The sequence below is a fragment of the Pongo abelii genome, chromosome 3 (assembly GCF_028885655.2).
Source record: "Pongo abelii isolate AG06213 chromosome 3, NHGRI_mPonAbe1-v2.0_pri, whole genome shotgun sequence".
Taxonomy (NCBI): Eukaryota; Metazoa; Chordata; class Mammalia; order Primates; family Hominidae; genus Pongo; species Pongo abelii.
In genome coordinates this window covers 206,801,672-206,821,249 of record NC_071988.2, presented here as the reverse complement: position 1 = coordinate 206,821,249, position 19,578 = coordinate 206,801,672, and the positions used below count along the sequence as shown (strand labels likewise).

Sequence of the window (19,578 nt, the reverse complement as noted above, 5' to 3'; positions counted from 1 at the left end):
TCCCAATAACTAATTTAACTATGTTCTATTTAAGTAGTAGGTTTTCTCTCTTGTGAGATCCTGCTATTTAATGTAAAGAAAAAAGGGCTTCTTGTCAAAATTTATCAAGACTTTATATATACCATATAATCTTCAACCTCCTAGTTCTGCTCTGATATGTATTATTTCTTTCCTTCTTCTAATTTTGGGTTTGATTTATTCTTGCTGTTCTAGCTCCTTGAGGTGCATCATTAAGTTGTATATTTGACATTTGACATATTTTTCTATTTTTTTGATGTAGGCATTTATTGCTATAAACTTCCCTCTTAGCATTGCTTTTGCTGTATCCCACAGGTTTTTGTATGTTGTTTGTATTTTCATTTCTTTCAAGAAATTTTTAAATTTTTTTCTTAATGGTTGTTCCGAAGCAGGCTGTTTGAGCTCCGTGTATTTGTACAGTTTCTGAAGTTTCTCTTTTTATTGATTTCTAGTTTGACTCCATTGTAGTCTGATAAGATACTTGATATTATTTTGATTTAAAAAATTTGTTGAGCTGGGCATGGTGACTCACACCTGTAATCCCATCAATTTGGGAAGCTGAGGCAGGCAGATTGCTTGAGCCCAGAAGTTGGAGATCAGCCTGGGCAACATGGTGAAACCCCATCTCTACAAAAAATACAAAAAATTAGCCAGGCATGGTGGTGGTGTATGCCTGTAGTCCCAGCTATTCGGGAGACTGAGATGGGAGGATCACCTTAACCCCGGGGAGGTTGAGGCTGCAGTGAGCCATGAGTGCCACTGCACTCCAGTTCTGATCGACAGAGTGAGACCCTGTCTCAAAAAACAAAAACACACAGACATATACATAAATACTCTGCAGAATCTATGTATGTATGTATGCATTTCCCTGCAGAGGACAAAGGGCTACATAAGGGACACTATTTGTAAAGTTTTTGTTTTTTTTGTTTGTGTGTTTTTTTGGGATGGAGATTTTTCGAGACTGGCTATCTGGCCAATTTCAAAATTCCACAAGAATGAAGATTGGGTGGCAGGCATTTGACTTGCACAGTTATGCATTTTATTTGGTTACCCAGGTCTTCCTCACAACCCATTTCATTAGTCATTAGTCAAATTCAATTTTTTTTTTTTTAGACAGAGTGTCGCTCTGTCACCCAGGCTGATGTGCAGTGGCACAATTTCAGCTCACTGCCACCTCTGCCTCTTGGGTTCAAGCAATACTTCTGCCTCATTCTCCCGAGTAGCTGGGACTACAGGTGCGTGCCACCATGCCCAGCTAATTTTTGTATTTTTAGTAGAGACGGGGTTCACCATGTTGGCCCGGCTGGTCTTAAACTCTTGACCTTGTGATCCGCCTGGCTCGGCCTCCCAAAGTGCTGGGATTACAGGTATGAGCCATCGTGCACGGCCATAATTTTTTTGGTTTTCTTTTCTTTTCTAGAAAGAAACAGGGAGGAAGGAAGGAAGGAAGAGAGGAAGGATCTGAAGTAAATATGATAAAACTTTGTAGTAGATACCAAGGTGTTTAAAAATTGCTCTATGTGTTTTTCTTTTTTTTTTTTTCATTTTAATGTTGTCTTCCAAGTTTTTTTTTTTTTTAATACTTTTAAGTTTTAGGGTACATGTGCACAATGTGCAGGTTAGTTACATATGTATACATGTGCCACGCTGGTGTGCCGCACCCATTAACTCATCATTTAGCATTAGGTATATCTTCTAATGCTATCCCTCCCCCCTCCCCCAACCCCACAACAGTCCCCAGAGTGTGATGTTCCCCTTCCTGTGTCCATGTGTTCTCATAGTTCAATTCCCATCTATGAGTGAGAACATGCAGTGTTTGGTCTTTTGTCCTTGTGATAGTTTACTGAGAATGATGATTTCCAATTTCATCCATGTCCCTACAAAGGACATGAACTCATCATTTTTTATGGCTGCATAGTATTCCATGGTGTATATGTGCCACATTTTCTTAATCCAGTCTATCATTGTTGGACATTTGGGTTGGCTCCAAGTCTTTGCTATTGTGAATAGTGCCACAATAAACATACGTGTGCATGTATCTCTATAGCAGCATGATTTATAGTCCTTTGGGTATATGCCCAGTAATGGGATGGCTGGGTCAAATGGTACTTCTAGTTCTAGATCGCTGAAGAATTGCCACACTGACTTCCACAATGGTTGAACTAGTTTACAGTCCCACCAACAGTGTAAAAATGTTCCTATTTCTCCACATCCTCTCCAGCACCTGTTGTTTCCTGACTTTTTAATGATTGCCATTCTAACTGGTGTGAGATGGTATCTCACTGTGGTTTTGATTCAAATCAAAAAATTATTTCATCCTTGTAAACAATGAGGAAAATACAAGTAAGTTTTATAAAATGCAACACTCTCATCCAAAGAAGATTAATTTTAACATTTTGATGTATATGAGTCCAGACTGTGCCATACTTTCATTTGCCTACAAGTCCTAATATGTAATATGCGTTGGTGCTTTTTGTTGTTGTTTTTTGGGGGGGATAGTTTTTGAAGAAGCCAAAAATTTAAAAAAAATATTCTATTTATAAGGTAGATGACTCTGAGGTTTGTTCTTTCTCTGAGTCTGCGTCGGCTCGCCTTCCTTGATTCTACGACGTTTTGTCACAGTTCCACAGTCCTGTTTGTAGATCGTGTGGGTTATTCTTCACCCCACTCTGTCCACTTGGGGGCTATCTCAGTCCATTTCAGATCTGAGACTGGACGGAGGCCGACACCCGTTTCCAAGCCAAGTCTTCCTGTGCGGCCGACATTCATCAGATCACCCTCCCTCTGTGAAACGAGGTCTCCTAACGGCACCCCCTGACTTTCTGACACCCTCATACATTTGGCCCTCGGTATCCACAGTATTCCCCACCGGTGGATTCAATCAACCAGAAATCGAAAATATCCTTTAATAAATTGCATCTGTACTGAACACGTACAGATTTTTTTTCTTACCATTATTCCCTAAACAACACAGTATAACAATTATTTACATTGCATTAGGTATTAGAAATAATCCAGAGAAGATTTAAAGTACACGGAGGATGTGCGTAGGCGATATGCAAATATTACGCCATTTTATATCAGGGACTTGAGCATTCCGGATTTGGTATCAGCACAGGTCCTGGAACCAATTCCCCAAGGATGTGGAAGGAGGACTGTGTCATTCAGGAAAAAGTACAATCCTCTGCGGTGCTGCCCCCAGGTCCCCGCCTTCACCACTGCGCCTGCGCCTCCGAGAACGGACTACAACTCCCAGGATGCACCGCGCCCGCCACCGCCCTGGCAGCCCGACTTCCTGCTGGGCGTTTCCTGTGGCTTGGGGCTCCGCCTAGTATGGGGAAAGTTTAAGGTGGAAGGGCCCTAGTTTGTCGGCTGCTTGAGAAGGTACTGGGAACAGCTTATGTTTTTCTTTCACAAAAAAGCAGCAGGCACCACAGAGAGAGACGGTTGTCTAGTTTTTTGATGTGCACAGACCTTGCTTCTCTGAACCGGGAGAGAGGTGTTTGCCCCTCACTGCGGGGGCCCAGCACAGGTGGTTCCTGCTGGCTCTTGTCCTCGGTCACATCGTCCTTGGAGTTGTAGGAATCCCTCCCAGACTGTGGGATAGGCCGACAATCTTGAATATTATTGTGGTGGTGAATGTTTTCTCTTTAAGGGATTTTAGTGGGAAATTTAGAGGAACATAGAGGGGGCTGTTGGGTATTTTACCCTGCATGCTTCCTTTAGAGATTGTTCTGAGCTGTGTACTTTGTAATCCTTGGGCCCGGGATTCTTATCATGTTCTTTTCAACTGGTTTTTGTTAATGTGTTTGTTCTAAAGACAGTATCCTGGGGGAATGAGACATCTCCTTAAGGCGCCGCTTGACTGACAGACACCCTTAACGTATGTAATTCATGGAAAACTACAGTCCCCACCTCACCCCCCTAAAAAAGCAAAACATCTGAGTTAGGGGTGTGTCAGATTGAAATACAACAGGTTGAAGAGTGAATGGTGGCTGGAAGGTGAGCAGTTAGAAGTGATTGCAAATTCCTTTCCAGTATATTGTCAAGAAGGATAGGATGGTGGCCTGACACCCAGCTCTGCTATTTATTCTGTTATCTCTTACAGGTTAGTTTCCCTCTGAGTCTTAGTTTCTTGTCTGTAAAATAAGGGTGATATTACTGGTCCTCCCTGCTTGACAGTTTTTGTGAAGGCAGTTCAAAATAAAGTATGTCAACATAGTTCCTAAACCCCACAGTCTCCCAAAAGTGAGTTTGTAATCACTAGAGTGTCCAGTGTAATACAAGGCCAGGGCCGCTAGAAATGCGGTTCAAAGCAGACCGCATCTACAAAATACCTTCACAGTAACACCTAGATTAGTGTTTGATTAAATAATTGAATTAAATAATAATAATTAATAATAGCCTAGCCAAGTTGACACATAAAACTAACCCTCATACCCCAGAAAGTCTTTGCTCAAATATTATGTTTTCCTAACATTTAAAATTACAGTCCTACACACGTGTACATCTTTCCTAATATTCTCTCTCCCCCTTCCCCTAGCCTGTTTTCCTTTAGCATTTATTATCTTTGAGGCATCCCTGTATTTCTTATCTCTATGTTTATTGTCTTTTTGCCTTCTCTGGAATGTTAGCTCCACGTGGGCGGGGAATTTTTGTCAATGTTGTGAACTGATGAATCCTCAGCACCCAGCACAGTATCTAGCACACAGTGGGCTCCTAGGAAACCTTTGCAAATCACCGAATGAAGCATTAATGTGAGCACTCAGTAAATATTTTTTCAAATGAATTTAGAGCTGGAGTTCTTCATGAGATATTCCTGAACAGCCTCAGTAGGAGAGAAGTAGGAAAAGGGTAGAAGGACGGCAGATTATAGGAAAAAAGAGAAAATTTTCAGAGTTTGACATCTAAGAAGTCGAAGAATTAGTGAAGGAGCACAGACTTGGGTGTAAGTTCCCTTTACCCCTTAGCTGTGTAACTTTGGACAGGTTGTCTAATCTCCTTGAACCTCAGTTTCTTTGTCTATAAACTGGGAATAGTAATACTTATCATGTAGGGTTGTGCCAGTCGTGACAAGTTGATGCATTTAATGGGCTTAGCATAGGGCCTGGCCCATAGTGAGTGTTTATTAAGAGGTGGCTGTTGCCATCATCATCATCATCATCATCATTATTCAATATCAAAGTGGGGAAATTTATAAGAAATCATTGAAGTGTACTAGAAGTAAAATTTTGAGATTTAAGTCTAGCCTGTGAAGTTGGGATGTTAAAATCTGAAACAATGTTAATACACAAGTTTGGCTTGTACAGAGAGTCAGGGCATAGTCACTTTTGTGCCAGGTCCTTTTATTTTGTTTCAAAACAGAATGAAAATCTTTTCAGCATATATAGCCCATAAAACAGAGTAATTGACATCAAATCCTTCAGTTTGCCCCAAGCTGCCACTTAAAGTGCAGGGTTAGTTGGTTCCAGGTCAGAGGTGCCATTCATTTGTTTTCAACTGATGCATTAGACAAAAAGTGCAGTCTTCGCTGCTGATGTTCTGCTCACCAGGATTCTTTTGTTATCTCCTGAGATTGTTGCTTTGGACAATAAGAGAGAAGTTAGGTTCCAGCAAAGCTCCATAAAGACACTGACTCAACTCCACCATAAGTATAACCTGTCACCATAAGTAAAACTGAAAGGATACACCTTATCACCATACTATATATATATACTATATACTATAGTATATACCTTATCACCATAAGCATAGCTGAAAGATTTCCTGAAAGATCCAAAGGAATATACACTCACAGAACCCTGGATATGTCATGTTGCTTGCATATCAATACCATTTCTGGTGTTCTAACAGAACTTTTAGGATTGGTCCCCTGTGATAAATGGTAATTTTCCTGATATGTGGATTGCATGTTTATCTGAAAAATGCTAATTCTGGAAAAGTGTGAACCTGGTCATTCTCCATGGCATTATGCCCAGTTTTAACTTCTTGCGAGGAGACATTTGTAGTTAGGAAGAAAAGTAGATTTAATGTAGAGGAAAGATGAAGGCCGGATGTTTGAGGTTTTTCTTCTGGTCTTTCTGTTTCCTGTAGTATCTGAATATAGCTAATTACAATATTTCATGTTTATTTAAGAAGTGGGCAGATTGTGAAAAAATAGCTGCAGTGTTCTGAGTTATGATCTTGTTTCTTGGTTTCTGTTTTGCTCTGTTGTTATGAGAAATAAATGGGAGGGAGAGCCATAGTTTAAGAATGATAGATTCTTCCAGCGGTTCTTTTTTGACTCAAGGCCATTTCCTCACAGAGGGCTGTGGAATGTGTAGTAACATTCTTTAGAGTGTCATTCAATTCAGGATGGATGGACTTTAGCGGAGAACAGCAGTCACCTCGACCTTACTTCAAGATTACAAGATATTTTCTTACCTAAATGTTAGAGATGGAATCATGAAAGTACCACTGTTCTGTGCTCTGTTTCCCGAATGGAAAAAATACTGATTTAAATTGAATTAGTCCTTGTTCTTCTGTGTATTTATTAGGCATGCTTATAATAAAGAATTAAAACAATACTTTCAAATTTATTATTTATTTATTTTTATTTTTTTGAGGCAGAGTCTTACTTTGTCACCCAGGCTGGAGTGCAGTGGTGCAGTCATGGCTCACTTCAGCCTTGACCTCTGGCTTAAGTAATCCTCCTGTTTCAGCCTCCCAAGTAGCTGGGACCCACAGGTGTGTGCCACCATGCCTAGCTAATTTTTTATTTTTATCTTTTGTAGAGGTGGAGCCTTGCTGTGTTGTCCAGGCTAGTCTTGAACTCCTGGCCTCAGGTGATCCTCCCACCTTGGCCTCCCAAAGTGCTGGGAGTACAGACATGGGCCACTGTGCTCAGCCCAAATTTATTATTTTCAAATTAAAGATGTACCTAATTGATGTCCTGTCCAAAGCATTAAAATATCTTAATAAATCCTTTCCTAACGGGAACAGCCCAGAATAAAATTGGGTATGACTCTGCCCCTCACTCTTTGTTTTGAAGGTAGCATGTCCAAGTCTACATTCTTTCTGATAATGAATGCATCTGGCAGAGATGGAAGCCTTATCTTCTGTTATGAACATTGTTTCACAGCCTCAGATCAGTCACTGCACAACCCCAGGGGGGCTACACATCAAATTGTGATTTTTTCAAGGAGGAGGCCACGAGTATATATTCTCATCAGGTTCTTAATAGGAGAGGGGAATAATTCAGGTTCTATTTAAACATTGCTCTTTTTGTTCCTGAGGTATGTCAGCTGAGGTCACTTTGTAAGGAAAATTGAGATTGTGTTCCCAAGATTCCAGCCACTTCCCAAGGACACTGGCTCAGTTCTTGTTCTCACCTAATTCAGTATCTCAGCTTCCAGAGGACAGAACCTTATCTCACCACATCCTTAACAGGTATCTTTTTCTCCAACTCTAGCCTCCTCCCACATTGCTTAGTTTCCCCATTTTTTCCCAACTCATCTGGAGCTCTGATTTTTTTTTCTTTTTTTGAGACGGAGCCTCTCTCGTCGCCCAGGCTGGAGCGCAGTGGTGCGATCTTGGCTCACTGCAAGCTCCGCTTCCTGGGTTCACACCATTCTCCTGCCTCAGCCTCCCGAGTAGCTGGGACTACAGGCGCCCGCCACCACACCCGGCTAATTTTTTGTCTTTTTAGTAGAGACGGGGTTTCACTGCGTTAGCCAGGATGGTCTCGATCTCCTGACCTCGTGATCCGCCCACCTCAGCTTCCCAAAGTGCTGGGATTACAGGCGTGAGCCACCGCGCCTGGACTTTTTTTTTTCTTTTTTTTGGCGTGATCTCGGCTCACTACAAACTCCGCCTCCTGGGTACCAGGGATTCTTCTGCCTCAGCCCCCCAAGTAGCTGGGACTACAGGCGTGCGACACCACGCTTGGCTAATTTTTGTATTTTTAGTAGAGATGGGGTTTCGCCATGTTGCCCAGGCTGGTCTCAAACTCCTGAGCTCAGGTAATCTGCCTGCTTTGACCTCCCAGAGTGCTGGGATTACAGGCATGAGCCATGGCGCTCATAGATACAGGTATAGATTGAAGTTCTTTTTTTTCTTTCAGCAAATGGATATCTAATTGTTTCAGTATCATTGGCTGAAAAGACTATTGTTTTTCCACAGAATTTCCTTTACCTTTGTCAAAAATTAATCATCCACGTTTGTGGAAATAATTCTGTTCTCTCTATTCTGTTTCATTAGCCTGTTTGTCTATCTGTATGCCAAGATAACCCTGTCCTGATTACTGTACCTTTATAATAAACCTTCAAATCAGGTAGTGTTAGCCTTTCACCTTCATTCTCCATTTTAAAAGTTGTTTGGGCTGTTCCAAGTCCTTTCATTTCCCTGTGAATTTTAGAATTAGCTTTTCAATGTACATTAAAAACTTTGCTAAGATTGTAATTGGGATTCTGTTAAATCTGTAGATCAATAGATTTAACTGACATATCAACAATACTGAGTCATATACGTGCATGCCCATGAATAAGGTGTATTTCTCCATTCATTTAGTTCTTTAATTTTCTGGTAAAAATTTCTTCAATAGGACATCAAAAGCACTAGGCATAAAAAGAATATTGATAAATTGGACTCACCCAAATTAAAAATTCTGCTTTTAATTTTTTTAGTTAAAATTTTATTACTATTTTTGATGGACAAATCTTAATTTTATACATGTATAGGGTACAATGTGATGCCTTGATATATGTATACAATATGACATGATTAAATCAAGCTAATTAAACATGTCCATCACCTCGCTTACTGCCATTTTTTAGGGCGAGACATTTGAAATTTACCGTGTTATTCTGAAACACATTATTATGACTCTGGTTACTTTGCTGTGCAATAGATCTCAAAGTCTATTCCCCTTGTCTGTCTGAAACTTGTGCCCTTTGATCAACAGCTCCTCATTCTCTGCATCCTCACCACCCTACCACCTCAACCTCTGGTAACCATCATTCTATTCTCTATGTTTATGAATTCAACTTGTTAGATCCACATATAAGTAAGATTATTCAATATTTGTCTTTCTGTGCTTGTTAATTTCACTTAGCATAATGTCCTTCAGATTAATCTATTTTGCCATAAACAGTATTTTGGAACTAATTAATATTCTATTGTGTATATATATATATATCTCAAAGAGACGCTCCCAAGAGAGTAAAGAGACTGGGAGATAATATTTGAAAATCATATCTGTTAAAGGATTGGTATGTACGATATTAAAAAAACTCTCAAAAGTCAACAATAAGAAAGCAAACAACTCAATTAAAAAATGAGCACAAGATTTGAACAGATACTTGTTCAAAGAAAGCTTGTGGATGGAAAATAAGCACATGAAAAGATGCTCAACTTCATTAGTCAGTAGAGAAATGCAAAATTTTTTATGTGTATAAATTTACAGGCACAAGTGCAATTTTGTCATATGCATTGATTACATAGCAGTGAAGTAAAGGCTTTTACAATATCCATCCCCAAATAATGTGTATTGTACCCATTAAGTAATTTCTCGGGGAAATGCAAATTGAAACCACAACGAGAAACCACACCTACTGGAATGACAAAAATAAAAAAATCTGACTATATGCCAAGTGTTGTTTGGATGTGGAGGATCTGGAACTCTTATACACTGCTGGTGGGAATATAAAATTGTGCAAATACTCTGCAAAACAGTTTTGCAGTTTCTTAAAAATTTAAATGTACACCTGTCATCTGGTCTGGCTATTCCATTCTCATATTTAGCCTGGACAAATGAAAGCATATGTCTCTACAAAGACGTGTATCTGAATGTTCGTAGAAGCTTTATTTGTAATAGACCCAAGCTGGAAATAACCCAAATGTCTATCAGCAGGTGAATGGATAAACAAACTGTGGTATATTTAAATAGTACTCAGCAATAACAGGGAGGGAACTATTGGGGCATGTTGCAACATGGATGAATCTCAAAATTATGATGCTGTGTGAGACAAGCAAGGCAAATAAAAACGTACATATTGTATGATTTCACTTATAGAAATTCTACAAAATGCAAATGCATGTATAACAACAGAAAGGTGGTCAGGAAGGAGGGGCAAGAGGGAGGGATTTCAAAGGGGCCCTAGAAAGCTTCCAAGGGTGATAGATGTGTTCGTTATTTTGAATGTGATGATGGTTTTACAAGCATATTCATGTGCCAATACTTATTAAATTGTACATACGAAATACTGTTATCCCTCAGTACCCATGGGGGATTGATTTCAGGACCCTCAAAGATACCAAATTCTATTTGCATATAACCTACACACATCCTCCCATAGACTTTAAATCATCTCAAGATTACCGTATTAGTCCGTTTTCATGCTACTGATAAAGACATACCCGAGACTGGGTAATTTATAAAGAAAAAGAACGGACTCACAGTTCCACGTGGCTGTGGAGGCCTCACAATCATGGTGGAAGGTGAAAGGCACGTCTTACATGGTGGCAGGAAAGAGAGAATCAGAATCAAGCAAAAGAGAAAACCCCTTATAAAATCATCAGATCTCATGAGACTTATTCACTACCACGAGAACAGTATGGGGGAAGCTGCCTCCATGATTGAATTATCTCCCACCAGGTCCTGCCCACAACATGTGGGAATTATGGGAGCTACAATTCAAGATGAGATTTGGGTGGGTGGGGACACAGCCAAACCATATCAATTACTTATAGTACCAAATACAGTGTAAATGCTAGATTACTATACTGTATTGTTTTGGGAATAACGACAAGGGAAAAAAATCTGCACATGATCAGTATAGATGCAACCATCCATTTTTTTTTCAAATACTTTTGATCTGAATTGGTTGAATCCATGGATACAGAACCCATGGATATGGAGGGCCAATTGTATATACAGTTTATTGTTTGTCAATTACAGCTCAATAGTCTTTCTAAATTAAAAAATGTAGCAAGAATAATATACATATTCCCATCACCCAGCTTCAGTACTTTTCAGCATCCTGCTATTCTCTTTCAAGGAGTTTTTCTGTAAAGGGGAAAGGAGAGATGGTCTGTATCTAGAAAGAGATGTGGAATCACATACGAATTTTTGTTTTTTATTAAGGTGGGAGACACGACAGCACATCTATATGCTGGGGAGGGGTGAGCACAAATTGATGCAAGAGTAAGAGGAACTTCCTGAGAGTCTTTGTGTGGGCAGGACCAGCAGGGATGGTGTCCTGTGTGCAAAGGCAGGAAGGGCGTTGGGGGAGAGGACAGCTCATCCAGACCAGCAGGGAAGACAAAGACATGAACAGGGTTTTCTTAGTATCCCACACAGACTCTTTGTTAATATATCAATGACTACAACCACAGAATAGTTAATAGGCCTTTGTATTCATTCATAAGATGAGTCACACAAATCCAGCAGTACCTGAGTTTCTTGGATGAAGTTTTCAACAAGGACACCTTGAGGATCTTGTAGGTATAGATTTCTCTGTATCTCCAGCTAAGGAGTGATGCACCCCCAACCCAACTCTCTTTTGAAGCAATGCTCACTTGGTCTGAATTGGAGTGATCAATTGTTAGAGATGATAGAAAGTCCTCCGCCTGTGTATTCAGTAGAAAATTATACTGTCATTCTATTTTTTTTTTCAGTGTTAATGGTATTCTCATAAAAGCTTCCATTCCGTGTCCCTTTGTCGGTACCACCACCATCACTCTAATCACCATTACCTATGCAACAAAAATAGCAGTAACTACCATTTAGTAAGTGGTGCTCTCCGAGGCCAGGAAGTGAGGAGGTCAAGGCTGAGTGAGCCAGGATTCACCACAGCACTCCAGCTGGGTGACCCTGTCTCAAAAAAAAAAAAAAAAAAAGAGGGCTGGGCTCCACCATCTCACTTCTCTTCACAACAGCCCCATGGGGTCATGTATGACTGTATCAGCCCCTGTTAACAGTTGTGGAAAGTTAGGCTTACAGAATTAGGCTACTGCCTATTGTCACATCTCAGAAGCATCAGAGCCAGAATTGAAATCCAAGTCCAGGTGACTCCAAAGTCCTTGCCCTTAACAGTAATTTTCTGTCATACCACCTCCCTTTATGAGTGAGAATTTTTCCTCACAAGAATAGATATATGCATGTTTTCCCTCCAATTCTCGTTTATTGTAAAGACCACATTTTGACAATAATAAAGGAACTCAGAAGAATGAAAATAATTCATAGTTCCAACATCCTGTTGCAACTGTTTTCATTTTTCTCCATTTCCTTTTGACCTGTATCCATACATACATAATTTACATAGTTGTAAATGCAATTTTATTTTCTGCTTTTATGCTTAATGTTATACCAAACATTTTTCTTTTTGCTATTTAGTCTTTGATAGATGCACAATATTCCATTTTGTTAATGTGCCACAGTTTAAACAATCACCCACGATGGACAACATTTGTTTCCAGTTTCTTAGTTTTTAAACTATGCTGCAACAAACCGTTTTGTTTTCCTCCCATCTTTTGTCATTTTTTTCTTAGAATAAATTCCCAAGAGTGAGATTACGGAACAAGAATTTGAACATGTCTATGGATTTAATACTTTAAAAGGAAGTGAAATTAGGAGAGTTTGTATCTTAGATCACAGTGGATAAATTTCACAGCTGGCAAGAACAGATTAAGTACATGAATTATTGTTTAGGTGGACCAAAATTAAAGACAAATGGGGAGTGACTGCTAATGGGGACAGGGTTTCTTTTTGAGGTGATGAAATGTTCTGGAATAAGATAGCAGTCATGGTTGCACGACTTTGCCAATGTGCTAAGAACACTGAGTTGTATGTATACTTTAAAAGGATGGATTTTGTGGTATGTGAATTATATCTCAATAAAGCTGTTATTAAAAATTAAAGAAAAAATTTCAGACACTCCTAGTAACAGTTTTAACCATTGCTATAGGAGAATTCTAGATTTGTTTTTATATGTGGAGGCAGCGTATCAATAGTGTTTAAGAGCATAAAACCATCGGAGTTTGAATTGGAGGGTCATGACTTATCTGCTGTGTGGCCCTTGGCGAGTGCTATAGGTTGGGTCCTCCCGAAGCCAGTGCTGAGACAGAGTTTGGGGTGCAGGGTGTTTGTTAAGGATCAACACAGGACAGGCCAATGGCGGAAGCAGGACTGGGCAGAGAAAGGGGTGGAAATGAGATGCAAGCCTGATGCAGCTGGGCCAGCCCTGCAGGAGCTCCAGACAGTCAGTGCTCCTGCACTGGGCTGAAATGGCCAGACCTTTATACACTGGCCTGGCTCCGAAGCGTGCTGTGGTGCAGCCCAGGAAGGGCGTTAATGAGGGGCTCTGTATCTAGGGCTGACCTGAACAGCTGGCAGCAGAAGGCCCACTGCATTTGTCCCCTCCCCACAGCCAGGCAACAAGACCAGGTCTGACCAGGGGTCTGGGTGGCACGTCTTTGTGTCTACCGCAGCAAGTTGCTTTCACTGCTTTTGCCTCTGTTTCCTCACCTGCAAAATTGAGATGATAACAGTATCTACCACTTAAGATTGCTAGAAAATTAAATGCAATAACACACATGAAGTACTTAGAGCAGTGCCTGTCATATAATAAATGTTCAAAACATACTAGCTAATGTTATTATACTTTAATTAATTAATTAATTTATTTATTTATTTATTTTGAGATGGAGTCTTGCTCTGTCACCCAGGCTGGAGTGCAGTGGCATGATCTTGGCTCACTGCAACCTCCTCCTCCTGGGTTCAAGCGATTCTCCTGCCTCAACTGCCTGAGTAGCTGGGACTACAGGCGCCTGCCACTGTGCCTGGCTAATTTTTGTATCTTTAGTAGAGATGGGGTTTCACCATATTGGCCAGGCTGTCTCGAACTCCTGACCTTGTGATCCGCCTGCCTCAGCCTCTCAAAGTGCTGGGATTACAGGCATGAGCCACCGCACCCAGCCTGCTATTGTTATTTTATTATTACTCTACTGAATAATATAGTCAGCTTTGCCCAGTCTATGCTAAAGAATTACCATGCAGCATATATACTGAGAAGTCTGTGAAGACTTAAAAAAAAGAGACTTTATTTTTTGAAGCAGTTTTAAGTTCACAGCAAAATTGAGCCCTTGCTCCCGTACATGCACAGCCTCCTTCACTCTTCTGAAGACTTTTAAGAAAAGGAATGACAGCTCTCTGAGATGGCTCATGTGTATGTTGAGGCCAGAATTGCCAGGACCTACAAGGAGCGAGGTGAATGATGTTGTGAAAGCTTCCCTGCCTCCAATTCTCCATGATCTGCCTATTCCTGACAGATATTTCTGTCCCGTTCGATTATTCTTGGTTATTAACAGCTTTACATGGTGAGGATGGGTTTATTGAACCCTTCCTACTGTTACAATTAACTGAGAGCAGAACCTCATGTTGAGGAAGTGAGTTTTGATAAATAGATTAGGGTTCTAGAGTGGGAGGAGCTGCCTAGCGCAGGGATTCAGAGCAGTGGGCCTGGATGTCGCAAAGAACAGAGCATGTGCATTTATGGTGAAGGCAGCATGGACCCATGCATGCCCTGTCTGCAGAGCTGTGTGGGAGGATCCAAAGAGGAAGGGGATGCTCAGAAAGGGTGTTGGCAGGTAGTAAGGGGCCTTTACTTAGTCACAGCTTTGCCTAGGGATGACCGAATACAGTTCTAGAGAAGGAAAGATAGCCTAGATTTTTACTTTTAAATTTTTGGGTCAATTTCAATGTCATCCACATTGGATAGCAGAAAATTTTTCTGTTGAAGCAGCTGTTTTTTAAAAAATTATACCACAAAATGGACTTTTCATGGGGGTGTGCTTTCTATGAATTTTAATACATGTATAAGTTCATCCCTATAAACCATCCCCACAAACAGGATACAGAACAATTCCACTACCAAAAAAAATTCCCTGTTCCCTATCCTTGTGGACACACTAAGCTTCCATAACCATGGATCTCTTCTCCATCACTACAGCTCAAGACAGCTCTGCTTTTAATAATCTTGCCTTTTATCTTGATGGAGTTTGCAAAAAAAATGTGGGCTTTGTCTCCAAACAACAGAATATACATTATTCTCATTGCCACATGGCACTTACTCTAAAATTGATCATATAATTGGAAGTAAAACACTCCTCAGCAAATGCAAAAGAACTGAAATAATAACAAACAGTCTCTTAGACCATAACACCATCAGATTAGAACTCAAGATTAAGAAATTCACTCAAAGCTACACAACTACATGGAAACTGAACAACCTGCTCCTGAATGACTCTTGGGTAAATGATGAAATTAAGACAGATATCAAGAAGTTCTTTGAAACTAGTGAGAACAAAGATAGAACATACCAGAATCTCTGAGATGCAGCTAAAGCAGTGTTAAGAGGGAAATTTATAGTACTAAATGCCTACATTAAAAAGCTAGAAAGATCTCAAGTTAACAACCCAACATTACAACTAAAAGGACTAGAGAAACAAGAGCAAACCAACCCCAAAGCTAGCAGAAGACAAGAAATAACCAAGATCAGAGCTGAACTGAAGGAGATAGAGACACAAAAATCCCTTCAAAAATTAACAAATCCAGGATCTGTTTTTTTTGAAAAAATTAATAAAATAGGCCACTAACTAGACTAATAAAGAAGAAAAGAGATAAGATTCAAATACACATAATCAGAAATGATAAGGGGGATATCACCACTTATTCCACAGAAATACAATTATCAGAGAATACCATAAACACTTTTATGCATGTAAGCTAGACAATCTAGAAGAAATGGATAAATTCCTGGACACATACACCCGCTCAAGACTCAACCAGAAAGAAATTGAATTCCTGAATAGACGAATAACAAGTTCTGAAATTGAGGCAGTAATAAATAGCCTACCAACCAAAAAAAGCCTAGGACCAGACAGATTCACACTGAGAATTCTCCCAGAGGTACAAAGAAGAGCTGGCACCATTTCTACTGAAACTATTCCAAAAAATTAAAAAGGAAGGATTCCTCCTTGACTCATTCTATGAGACCAGCATCATCCTGATACCAAAACCTGGCAGAGATATAACACAAAAAGAATACTTCAGGCCAATATCCTTGATGAACATCGATGCAAAAATCCTCAATAAAATACTGGCAAACCGAATCCAGCAGCATGTAAAAAGGCTTATCCACCACAATCAAGTAGGCTTCATCCCTGGAATGCAAGGTTGATTCAACATATGCAAATCAATAACTGTGATTCATCACATAAACAGAACTAAAGGCAAAAACCACATGATTATCTCAATAGATGCAGAAAAGGCCTTTGATAAAATTCAACATCTCCTCATGTTAAAAATTCTGAATAAACTAGGTATTGAAGGAACATACCTCAAAATAATAAGAGCCATATATGACAAAACCACAGCCAATGTCATGCTGAATGGGCAAAAACTGGATGCATTCCCCTTGAAAGGTGACATAAGGATGCCCTTTCTCACCACTCCTATTCAACATAGTATTGGAAGTTCTGGATAAGGCATTCAGGCAAGAGAAAGAAATAAAACATATTCAAATAGGAAGAGAGGAAGTCAAACTATCTCTGTTTGCAGATGACAAGATTGTGTATTTAGAAAACCCCTTTGTCTCAGCCCAAAACCTTCTTAAGCTATAAGCAACTTCAGCAAACTCTCAGGATACAAAATCTATGTGCAAAAATCACTAGCATTCCTATATGCCAACAACAGGAAAGCAGAGAGGCAAATCATGGATGAACTCCCATTCACAATTGCCACAAAAAGAATAAAATACCTAGGAATACAGCTAACAAGGGAAGTGAAGGACCTCTTCAAGAAGAGCTATAAACCACTGCTCAAAGAAATCAGGGAGGACACAAACAAATGGAAAAAATTCCATGCTCATGGATAAGAAGAATCAGTATCGTGAAAATGGCCATACTGTCCAAAGCAATTTATAGATTCATTGCTATCTGCATTAAACTACCATTGACATTCTTCACAGAATTAGAAAAAAACTATTTTAAAATTCACATGGAACCAAAAAAGAGCCGGAATAGCCAAGACAATCCTAAGCAAAAAGAACAAAGCTGGAGGCATCATGCTACCTGACTCCAAACTATGCTAAAGATTACAGTAACCAAAACGGAATGGTTTTGGCATAAGAATAGATACATAGACCAATGGAACAGAATTGAGAACCCAGAAATAAAACTGCACACCTACAATCATCTGATCTTCAGCAAACATGACCAAAACAAGCAATGGGGAAAGGAATCCCTATTTAATAAATGGTGCTGGGAGAACTGGCTAGCCATATGCAGAAAATTGAAACTGGACCCCTTCCTTACACCATTTACAAAAATCCACTCAAGATGGATTAAAGACTTAAATGTAAAATCCCAAAACTATAAAAACCCTGGAAAAAAATCTAGGTAATACCGTTGAGCACACAGGCGCAAGCAAAGATTTCATGATGAAGATGCCAAAAGCAATTATAACAAAAGCAAAACTTGACAAATGGGATCTAATTAAACTAAAGAGTTTCTGTGGAGCAAACGAAACTATCATCAGAGTCAGCAGATAACCTATGGAATGAGAGAACATTTTTGAAATCTATCCATCTGACAAAGGTCTAACATCCAACATATACAAGGTACTTAAACAAATTTACAAGAAAAAAACAAACAACTCAATTAAAAAGTGAGCAAAAGGACATGAACAGACATTTCTCAAAAGAAGACATACATGCAGCCAACAAACGTATGAAAAAAAGCCCAACATCACTGATTGTTAGAGAATGTAAATCAAAACCAAAAAATCAAATCAAAATTCTCACTGGTGTGAGATACCATCTCACACCAGTCATAATGGCTCTCATTAAAAAGTAAAAAACAAAAACAAAAACAAAACCCACAACAGATGCTGGTAAGTTTGTGGAGGAAAAAGAATGCTTTTTACACTGTTAGTGGGAGTGTAAAATAGTTCAACCATTGTGGAAGACAGTGTGGTGATTCCTCAAAGACCTAAAGGCGGAAATACCCAGCAATTGACCCAGCAATCTCATTACTGAGTATATACTCAAATAAATATAAATCATTCTGTTATAAAGATACATGCATGTGTATGTTCATTGTAGCACTATTCACAATAGCAAAGACATGGAATCAACCTAAATTCCCATCAATGATAGACTGGATAAAGAAAATGTGGTACATATACACCATGGAATACTATGCAGCCATAAAGAGGAATGAGATCATGTCCTTTGCAGGGACATGGATGGAGCTGGAAGCCATTATCCTCAGCAAACTAACACAGGAACAGAAAACCAAATATTGCATGTTCTCACTTATAAGTGGGAGCTGAATGATGAGAACACATGGACACATGGGGTGGGGGGAACAACACACACTGGGGCTAATCAGGAAGAATAACTAATGGATGCTTCGCATAATACCTAGGTGATGGGATGATCTGTACAGGTAATCACCGTGGCACATGTTTACCTATGTAACAAACCTGCACATCCTGCACATGTACCCCTGCTCTTAAAAGTTGGAAGAAACAAAAATATGAGCTTTGGAGTTGGAAAGAAATACTCCCTCCTTCCCTGCTATGTATATGTATGTGATTCTGGGAGATTAACTTAATGAGATGTGGACAGAAAAGGTAACATATGCATAGGGTCTCCTCTTCTGAGGGTAAGTCTGTCTTTGCCATCTTGCTAACTGGGACTTGCTCAGCAGATCATGGTAAAGCTAAGGAGGTGGGAGGAGGTTAGACTAGTATGCTTTACAGTGGAAGGAGCAGAATGTTACTTGGAGAAAGAAAGTGAAAAAATTTTTCAGGTGAAATGAGAGAGACAAAATGAAAAAGAGCCATCATAGGCTGAGTAACTTTCCTAAGGTCATACAGATATGTCCTGGCAGAGCCAGGATTCTAATCCAGATGGTCTTGTTCCTGCTCTCATGTTCTTGACTACTTTATTTTACCATACAATGATAACACATGGAAACAATGAATGCATGTTGTCTTTAAATTTTACGTTGCACTTGATTAGATTATCCCGACACTTTACTTTCTTTACAAAAAATATCAATTTAAACATTTTACTTAAATTTCTAAAATTTAAATAATGCAAACAGGCATTTCTCATTACAAAATGTCCTTTTGAAGATTGAAGGTTTATAGCTCCCTCTCTATTCTCTGCATCTTGAACAAACACAACTCTGCCAAGTTAAGCCACAATACTTCTCTTGAGAAGGTCCAAATGAAGCATCTGTTTACTTTTATAAGCATATGCAAAGCATTGTGGAAAAACCATTTTGCTACTCTGAATGATTTTGGTATCATATTGTTTTTTATTTCTAGAGTTTGCCTTTTTTTTCTTACTTTTACTCAACTTTGTTTTATAATCATGGTTCCAAAATAAAATGTACAAAACAAGGTGTATTCAGAAGAGTCTAGTTTCTATCACTCACCTCTACCTGGTTCTTCAGTTGCTCCTGTAGGGTAATAATTTTGTTTATAATTGTGTAGTTTAGTCTTCCATTTAG

General features: G+C 39.4%; 1 long non-coding RNA gene across 1 annotated transcript in view; it reads left to right on the top strand.

Moving 5' to 3' along the window:
- Positions 1-3,322: 3,322 nt before the first annotated feature.
- LOC112133140 (uncharacterized) overlaps positions 3,323-19,578 on the top strand; it is a 30,956-nt gene continuing 14,700 nt past the window's right edge. Inside the window, exon 1 of the long non-coding RNA XR_002914811.2 lies at positions 3,323-3,402. This is a non-coding gene — a long non-coding RNA (uncharacterized LOC112133140). The remainder of the gene's footprint in view (positions 3,403-19,578) is intronic.